This window comes from Dendronephthya gigantea, unplaced genomic scaffold, assembly GCF_004324835.1.
Source record: "Dendronephthya gigantea isolate DGI-Jeju-01 unplaced genomic scaffold, DenGig_1.0 000049F, whole genome shotgun sequence".
NCBI lineage: Eukaryota > Metazoa > Cnidaria > Anthozoa > Malacalcyonacea > Nephtheidae > Dendronephthya > Dendronephthya gigantea.
In genome coordinates this window covers 1,332,424-1,342,886 of record NW_021163059.1, presented here as the reverse complement: position 1 = coordinate 1,342,886, position 10,463 = coordinate 1,332,424, and positions in this window count along the sequence as shown.

Below are 10,463 nucleotides of genomic sequence, written 5' to 3'. Positions count from 1 at the left end.
CAATCGAATATCCACCCTGTCATCTGACCAAGCATCCTTCGACTCCTCAACATCATTTTATGAGAATGCCCTCAAACGCAGCAATTACAACTTCAAAATGCATTACCAAACTGACCGCACCATCAACCCCTCGTCACCAGGAAGAGCGCATCGAAAGAAAATCATTTGGTTCAATCCGCCATACAGCAAAAATGTCAGTACGAATGTTGCACGCAAGTTCCTACAGTTGTTAGACAAACATTTTCCGCAATCATCCCCATTACACAAAATCTTCAATAGGAACTCAATAAAAGTGAGCTACTCCTGTATGGGAAACATAAAAAGCGCGATCTCAAACCACAACCATCAACTACTAAACAACGCACGAAACACAGGAAGAACCGAAAACAACAACTGCAATTGCAGAATCAAAGGAAGGAAATTCCCTCTTCAAGGAAATTGCTTGACGAAGAACATCGTGTATAAAGCCGAAATAATACTGACTAAGGATGAAAAGGAGACGAAAGAGTACATTGGAATGACGGCTACGACCTTCAAAGAACGCTACAGGAACTACAAGAGATCTATCAACAACGATCGCTACGCTACAGACACAGAACTGTCGAAACATGTCTGGAAACGTAAGACGAGTGGGAAACCATTCAAGATCAATTTTGAACTGCACCACCCCCCGCGCTGGTAAAAAGTGCTGCAACTTATGCCTTTCAGAAAAACTATGCATAATACAAGCAGACCATAGTAAATCTTTGAACAAAAGAAGTGAACTGTTCTCGAAGTGCTGCCACCGGAACAAGTTCAATACGGGGCGGTTTAAACGCACGCAGAACAGGGCGCGAACATGTAAGCGTGTGCGCATGTCAGTCAATAAATAATATATAACCAGTTGAAAACATGTTTACTTGGAGTTGTATCTGGTTTAATACAATTTATTAAAAAGATTCTCGATTAAAAAGTACTAAATTTTCGGTAGCTAACTGCTATGGCATTCCATCGCCGCCAAAAATCAATGTTGATACTTAATGTTCAATATTTCGTCACAACATGTAATTTCATCACTCAACTTTCAACAACGCACACTCGAATGCCTTGTCTTTTGTTCGAATAATGTATTTTGTAAATGTCGACATTTGAGTCCACTCAAATAAATGTTTAACTTCGAAAAACGCAACTGTGAACATGGACAGTCCGCAAAACGTAACAATGAAGCTCACGTAATTCAACTTTCAATTGTGAACTCGACAACCTTGTTATAAAACGGCTGTTTTCGAATTTCTTTATCTACCAGTAAAAGAAAAGTTGCAATTGCTAACGTCGAACGTTGCGATTTGCAATGTTGCATATTCACGCCTGCGAAACGTACCAAGACCGCCAAAAAGTATCGGGTGTTACGGTGACGTCATACATGTCGCACGTGCGATTAGGCCATGCGTTGCATTCAGCGTGCGCCATGTGTTAAAACTATTAGCCCACTGACGAAAACCCAACGTTTTTGTACTCGAAGGCATTTTATATTTTAAGCATGGAACAAGAACTGAAATCGGTCAAGGACACTTTACTGTGTGTTGCTAGCCGATTAGAAAGAATTGAATCTCCTCAGGGACAAGGTATGTGAAATATAACATTGAATATTCATGACTTTCACTGCGCTATTTAAATTTATACGATATATCTGTAGGAGATATCTGTATTTAAAATCTTAAGTAATCGATCAGACTAGCATATACCGAACGTTTTGCACACCGGGCTTTGTGTTGACATTGAAAAGTTTTATTGATAATAAGGGAATTCTCCTATCCCACATGTATAAAAATTCCTCTGTTCTGTGTAAGAGACTACAAAATAGCACTTTCATATGTAGGTTTGAGGTTTTTCTTATGAAAGTTATTGGATCAAGGTACCTGATAATAACCACACTGGTAGTAATAGAAGTAAACTATAATGTGGGGTGAATCTTATACCAATGGGGTTTCATAAATTTGAACAAGGTTAAAAGTAATTTAGTAGGATTCCAAATGGCCTTAGAAGCACAATTTCTGTGTGTATTTATTTGCCAGCATATTATTAACTAAGATGAAGCCAGTTGTATGGCTTACCTAATTAATTTTTTTTTAGGATCTGTAAAGGGATTTTTTTAATCATTCCAGCTTGACCCTTATAAAAGTATAACATCAATTGTGTATCAATTAATACAATATTTAATGCCAAAGGATTTTTAAAATCAGTCAATGGGTAAAACATAGAAGATATTGTGTCTCATTTATCTCCACATTTTTGGCAAAAAATGATAATTAGATTGACTAATACAGTTGTATATACCAAAGGATTGGGGTCTAATCAGCAACAACAAGTGGCAGGACCAGCAATTTCCCATTCTCAGTCCAGCAGACAAGGATTAACAGCTACTCAGACTCATTCCAGTAGCCCCGGACCATCAGGTACTCACCTACAGGCAACCAGGCCAGAACCATCACAACCAAACAGTGCAGGTATTTCAAGACAGCCTGCCAGTTCATCATCTATGAATATGGGACAGGTGAGACAAGTCAGTGAGCACAAGCGTCTATTCTCCTTTCCTAATGGCACTGGAAGACAGAAAGCTAGCAGGAAAGGTAAAAGAGAGAAAACAGCCAACATGCACACTTAAATTTGTTGCACTCTCTGAAGTCAATGCATTAAAACCTCCAACCAAAGTGTGTGATCGAACAGTGTTATTGAATGCAGGTCTTGGCGAATCATCCATTCAATTTTCTCTCGACATGAATAGTGTCCAATGTCATGAACGAATTTTGGAAAGATTTCCCAAATTCAAACCCACTGGCTACGAGATGCTTTTGTACCAACGTGGGGAAGATTCAGGCTTTTTTAAGATAGAAGGTGCTCAGACACCTCAATACCTAAGGGATGCAGCTGGTGCCTCCAAAATTTACCTTCGACCATTGCAAAAGGACCTAGACCTAAGGGATGAAGAAACCGAGGATGATTTACAGGTATCCACTTAGTGAGATTTTTTTAACTATATTAATTCTAGGTGTGATGAAGGAAAAAACATATTCAGCCTGAAAGTGTATGTTGAATGAAGAAATGAGAAAAGCATTGAATATGGAAATTGTAGAGGTGGATCTACATTTCACCAGGATACATTGCTTAAAAAAATGATTGATTCCTGATTTGTAAAGTTTTAAATAGCACAGGAAATAGCACAGGAAATATTTGTCTGTTTTATATTTTCCTTTCAAATAATGGTAATGTTCATTTGCTCTCTAAACAATTCCTGAATTTCTGTGTTCAGGTAAAAATATATGCATTCCATTATGGTTCATTTTTTTTGTTGAAGGGTTGCGTGGATGTTCCTCAAGTTGATTGTATTGAATGTGGCCTATCAATTCCAATGATAAATATGAAGGATCACATTGCCGAAGCTCACCCATCAGAAAGACGTCCTGTTAAAGTATGTATATACAAATATGGTAATTGTTTTTCTGTAATGGGAAACCATGAATTCATGTATAAAATATTTACCTATTTAGAAACAGCAGGTTTTAGATTGGAGCGTTGTTGCTATTGACGAAGAGGAATGTGATAGAGATGACAACGATGATGATGATACCATACTCCCCCTAGGATTGAACACCATGTCTAGGTATATGTTACTACAACTATACATGGGTTTTGTGTGTGCACACCTGATGCATATAGTCCCCATTGGTACAGTTATCTTAGCAATTTTAAGTTATTATAATGATTATTTTTACTGTTGTTGATCTCCAAAATATCAACATAGCAAGACTAAATTGTCAGGCTGGCTATGCTAATTTATTTAAATTCGCAATGCTGTAAAATCAGGGAATTATTATTAGTGGCAGATCATTTGCAGGAAAACATATGTGTTTTCATTCTGTAGCCAGAAGTCACTATTGGAAGAGCTTTGTCTGAGTGCAAATGCTGAACACATCGATGCAGCACTCTCTGCATGTGGTGGTGATGTGAATGCTGCCGCACAAAGTTTGCTTGGTAAGTATTGTACTGAAAAAAAAACTGGCTATTAAAATCATCATATGTGACACAGTGGTAAGCCACATTTTTAAATGTGATTTATTTCCAAGCCGGAAAGTGGTAAAAGCACTGCCATTTCCATGTAAAATTTGAATGTAATATACTTTAATTTACGGTATCAATATCAACTGATATGAACGTGCCTTTAAATAATCTTGCAAATCATTTGTAGGTGTTGGTGATGGAGATAATGAAAAAGAAATCATTAATGACCCTCCTTGTGAAGGAATTAATGATGCACATGGGGCAATTATGGAATTCAGAAAGAATATTGTTAATGAAAAAGCGCCACGTCAGTTATTCTCAGTATCTCGAATGGAAGGCCTTGAAGAACTCAAACGTGATATATTTGTCTGTTACAAAGGAAGAGGAAACAACCTAAGAGCACGTCCAAGGGTATTATTTGATGGTGAAGAAGGGGCTGGAAGTGGCCCTGTGCATGAATTTCTGTTATGCGCAATGAAACTTTTAGATACAGGAATGACATTTTCATCAAAGCCAATAATCTTTTTTGAGGGCGAGAAACATCATTGTTTGCCTGTACATGATCAATCGTTACGTATTACTGGTTCTTTTAAGGCAATTGGAAGAATAATTGGTCATTGTGCATTGCACAATGGTCCATCTCTACATGGAATTTCTCCAGCTATTATTCACTGCCTGTGTCATCTTCCGATGAATTAGATGAAAATCCACCACCATTATCAATTAGTGACATTCCTGACACTGACCTTAGGGAATGTATCTTAGAAGTATATGTGTTAAATATATATTGGCCAAATTTTTACTATGGATGGTGACAGCTGTATTGACTATTCCATTTTTCCCTGTATGCAGCTAGATAATCTTGAAAGTAGTGAAAAGATTCCAGAAACATTAAAGTGTCGAATGGAGCCTTACATGTTCGAGGCAGGATTGGATCCAGGAAATTGTGATCGAAATTTTGTGGTTCAAGGTCTTATGATCTATAACATCATTAATAAAAGGCGATTAGAAATAGATGACTTATGCAAAGGTAGGATTGACAGCATTGAATTGAATATCCAGGACCTGCAGGGGTTAGTTGTAAATAATCGGGTTTAAGCCAAACAGCGTGTGCAAATATTTGATTACTTTATGTATAGTTACCATCAAATTTCTCCCTTTTATAGGCATGGAAGAGTTAAAGCTTGTAACATACTTGTCAAAGTATCCATATCTTGAGAAGCTTGTTTTTCCGAAAGATCAAGAACGAATGATTAAATGCGAAGAATTCAAAGAAAAGATTGACTTTAAGGACAGAAGTGAGAATGAACATGTGGTAAAATTTCTGTTTGATTATATGGATATGATTGAACAGAGACAGCAAGGTAATTACTCTTTCTGTTGTTACATATTTTCATAACACTTTATTTGGTACCATTTTTTTTGCATGAAAACGTAAATATATGTTAAATTGTTACTATATCACAAATTAATATAATCTTGATTTTTTGCGCAAATAACACTTATTGCTATTCGGCTACAATTTCTGCATGGGCATTATCTTGCAGTAGCTGATAAACAAACTCAACAGCACAAATAAACAATTGAACAACTTCATCCATGGTCATGCCTTCCCGTGCAAGAAATTGTTCCATACCATCTACTTCTTTTAAACCCAAAGGACATACTGTTTCAGGGACCTCTACTGATTCTGACTCTTGTGGTGGTACTGGGCCTTCCAAATCCACGCCATAATTTGAAAAATCACACTAACAAAATACAAATAACCTTTACATGCCATTTCATAATAACATTCATCATATTGCAAACATGTATTTATATGATGCTATGTTCAATATTTGTGCACCCAAGCCAAGCCAACAGAGTACAGAATGGTGGTTACAGATACTCTTGTTCATAGTGGAGATAACTTGTGGTTCATTCCTACCATACTATTTTACTTTTTGAACTATGTTACCTGAAAAACCTCTCTTGATACAGTTGAACCACTGCGATAGACTCTGTGTAGCCCCTTCACCCATAGTTGCATTGGTGTAGAATTCTTTTCAGTCCTCAATGGATGATATATCCATGCATTCTTCCATGACTGTAAATGTCTATTTACCACCGGTAAGAAGACATAATGGAGGCACCACAAGTGAATCTCATTGCCTGAATCGAGCAAACCACACCTCTCCAGTTCATAAAATGTGTTGTAAAATAACACAAGACACTCTTGAAAGACATCTCTCCAGAGCCTCTCAATGCGCTGGTTGTGTGTGCTCTTTCCTGGCAAAACAAAGGAAAAGTTCTCCAAATAGCATTAACAATAAATGAACCTTTATTATTAAAATACTTACACTTGCACATTTTCATGCCATTATAATTCAGTTGGGATTTGTAATTTAAAAACCTGTAATCATGCTTCCTCTTCCTGGCCCTCTTTGTGGATGTGATAGCATGTACCATGGCACGTCAACATTTTCTCCCCCTTTGTCCAATCGTACACGGGATGGCATACCAAACTCTTCAACAGCAGCTGTGAACAACTGGAGAACAGTATCCGCTCTATTGTTGTTTGATGCATGTATATAAACTGGTATCCTAGAGTAACCATCTATCCCACCATGAACAACAATCCTCCACCTAAATAACAGAATAAAAGAAAAAATAGTAACACATTTTTGCATTTAATTTGATTGTTTGTTATTAATTAATAGTTAGTTTGGCATAGTTGGGACTTGTAATTTAGTAATTATGATTGAATTAAAGCAATACTATTACCGTATCAATTTATGATTTCTGTCTATGTGCCACAGAGCCAATGGGGAATGTACATTGTATTTTCTTCGTTTCACAGCTTGCTTCCATCGTTGAGCAGCACCAGACGGATCAGTTCTCAAGAGTGACTGTCTGATTCTTTCTCGTTGAGCTCTGTGGCCTTTGCTATAAAGAAATCCTTTCAGCATTCAAATTCAAATATTCACATTCTCCCTTTGTCCTGACATCACCAGTATGTCTAATTCATTGTCATTGACATCACTGTATGTGCCTATATAATTTGGAATAATTATTACACAACTAACCTGCTATAGCCTTCACATACGTATACATATACACATACATATATGTGTATATGTATATCTATGTATGTATATATGTATATATATGTATATTTTTTCAAGTTATTTTAAAGAATTTCGAAGAAATACTACTTCATGGCCAAATAAATTTAAAGGAATTTTCGACCATGAGGAATTATAAATATCTCACGTGGAAACACTGGGTAACTTGGGTATGTCTTACATAAAAAAAAATAAAGAATAAAAAACTTACCACTAATACTGAGATCAAACGTTGCAAGTCTTCTTTGCACCGTCCGCTTTCCTACACCTAAAATTTCGCTCATTTCCCCAGCTGTAAATCCCTGATCTACTAAGAATGCCAACTGTTCTCTTGAAATATCAATTTTTGGTCTTCCACGACCAGTTGAGCTCGTCGTTTCAGCCTGATATTGTGCAGCATGACCATATTCGGTCTGCATTATCCGTTCCAATTGCTGATATACTAATGTCGTTGTGTTGACAATTTCGTCAGGAATGTCCAATGTAACAAGCATTCGGTTTATGTAATCCAACCTTAGTTTCATTACGTCTAGATCCCTTGGATTATTCAAACGGTCTATCATGTCTGCAATATCTCTTATAGCAGAAACTACATTGCTTATCGTGAAATCATCCATGCTTAATTCAATTTAAAATTATTGTAAACAACTTCGCCAAAAAAATCAGTAATTAACGTAGGCCATATAGCAGTGAAATGAGAATAACAAATATTATTTATTAGAGACACTGGCACGTGCGACATGTATGACGTCACCGTAACACCCGATACTTTTTGGCGGTCTTGGTATGTTTCGCAGGCGTGAATATGCAACATTGCAAATCGCAACGTTCGACGTTAGCAATTGCAACTTTTCTTTTACTGGTAGATAAAGAAATTCGAAAACAGCCGTTTTATAACAAGGTTGTCGAGTTCACAATTGAAAGTTGAATTACGTGAGCTTCATTGTTACGTTTTGCGGACTTTCCATGTTCACAGTTGTGTTTTTCGAAGTTAAACATTCATTTGAGTGGACTCGAATGTCGACGTTTACAAAATACATTATTCGAACAAAAGACAAGGCATTCGAGCGTGCGTTGTTGAAAGTTGAGTGATGAAATTACATGTTGTGACGAAATATTGAACATTAAATATCAACATTGATTTTTGGTGGCGATGGAACGCCATAAACTGCTATCTTCATCAGAGTTCTAATGTTCAAGCAGTATAGACAGACTATTATATAGTGTCACTATCCTTGCATGATTGAATAACTGGTATGTAAATTTGAGAAAAATGTTTATGCTCATTCACTGATCTTTTGTCCAAAACCGAGTGCAATGACTCAAGGAAGAGTCTTTTGTTTGCATTATGCACTTTCTTTTCTAAAATCCTAGCATTCTCCATTGACACTTCATGACCGGTACTTTCTGCATGGTCTTTAATCGCCGACTTAATCTCTCGTCGTACACCATGTTTATGCTCAGCCCATCTCGATTTCCATGATCTTTTACTCTCACTGATATACGTGAATTGACAATCTGGACATTCAAACTTATATGCAATGCCTTTTATTTCAGAATCTAATTGTTTATCTTTAGGTTTCCCAAGTATATCACCCAAATTTTCCATAGGTTTATATCTTGTACGTACGCCAGAGGTGTGTAAGACTCGTTTGATTTGTTCGGATACCCCTCTTACATATGGGATGCTTGTGAAACAAGTGGCGTTACTAGGTGTAGATGGAGCTTGAGTTGGTTGACTGGAATGGTCAATGAACTTGTTAGGATAACCATTAAGTATAAGTTCTTTTTTAGCTCGTTCTCGCTCATTTTCTCTGTTCAAGGTGGTTGAGGGGATATATTATCAGCCCGGTCAAATAGACTTTTGACAACGGCTCCTTTGTTTTGAATAGGATTGTGTGAATTGTTTTAAACGAGATACAACTCAAAGTAATATATATATATATAGATATAGATATAGATATAGATATAGATATAGATATAGATATAGATATAGATATAGATATAGATATAGATTAATATAGTATAATATATATATAATATATTATATATATATATATATTATAATATATATTTATATTTTATTTATTATATAATATATATACAGGGTGTATATATCTATATACAGGGTGTATAAAAAAATGTCCCAAATGTAAAGGCCAAGACCTAGGCCAAGTTTGGTTTTTCATTAACAAAATTATGTTACCTGGGGGGTGGTTCATTTCCACTGATATTGAGAGGGCTTGCGCGCGAAAATGTGAAGTTGAAATAGAGATATTAATTAGCTGTCTAAAAGTAAGAAAGCTTTTTAATAAACTGTCAAAGTTTTAGGAAAAACAATGCATACTGGGAGCAACGCACGACCTCTAAAGGTGACAAATATTTCATTGCGCGCAGTGGATTAAATTCATCGTTGATTTTCGCGTGACCAATCTCATGCAAGGCTGTGCAAATGAATAAATTAAAGCGAGAAACTGAACACAAAAACAAAGCGATTTATTCGTAATGTTAATCCTCAGCATGTCCACCATTTCATTCTAAGCAAACTGCAGCTCGTTTGAGCATAGTAAACACTGAACACTGAACCATTTGCCTAGATTTGGCGGTGGTAGCGTAGGCGATTTGCAAGAAAGAATTTCAAACGAAATGGAGAATTTGAGGCAGGACAGACAAATGGTTTGCCGTTCAGCGTTTACCATGCTCAGACGAGCCGCAATTTGCTTAGAAAGAAATGGTGAAAATATTGAGGATTAACATCACGAATAGAAATCTTGTTATTAAATTGCTTCGTCTTTTTGTTCAGTCTCTCGCTTTAATTTATTCATTTGCACAGCCTTGCATGAGATCGGTCACACGAAAATCAACGATGCATTTAATCCACTGCGCGCAATGAAATATTTGTCACCTTTAGGGGTCGCGTGTTGCGCCAGTTTGCATTATTTTTCCTGAAACTTTGACAGTTTATTAAAAAGCTTTCCTACTTTTAGACAGCTAAATAATATCTCAATTTCAGCTTCACATTTTCGCGCGCAAGCCCTCTTAATATCAGTGGAAAGGAACCACCCCCTCGGTAGCATAATTTTGTTGATGAAAAACCAAACTTGGCCCAGGTATACCAGATAAGTCCTAACTATCTCTAGGAACACAAAAATTTGCCAAATTCTGCAAAATATCCTGAAAAACAAAAATTTTACATTTGGGACATTTTTTTATACACCCTGTATATATATATATACATATATAAATATATATATATATATTAATATATATATATATATTTGCGAGCAATTCGTTTATCCTTAAAACGTAGAACCAAATAAA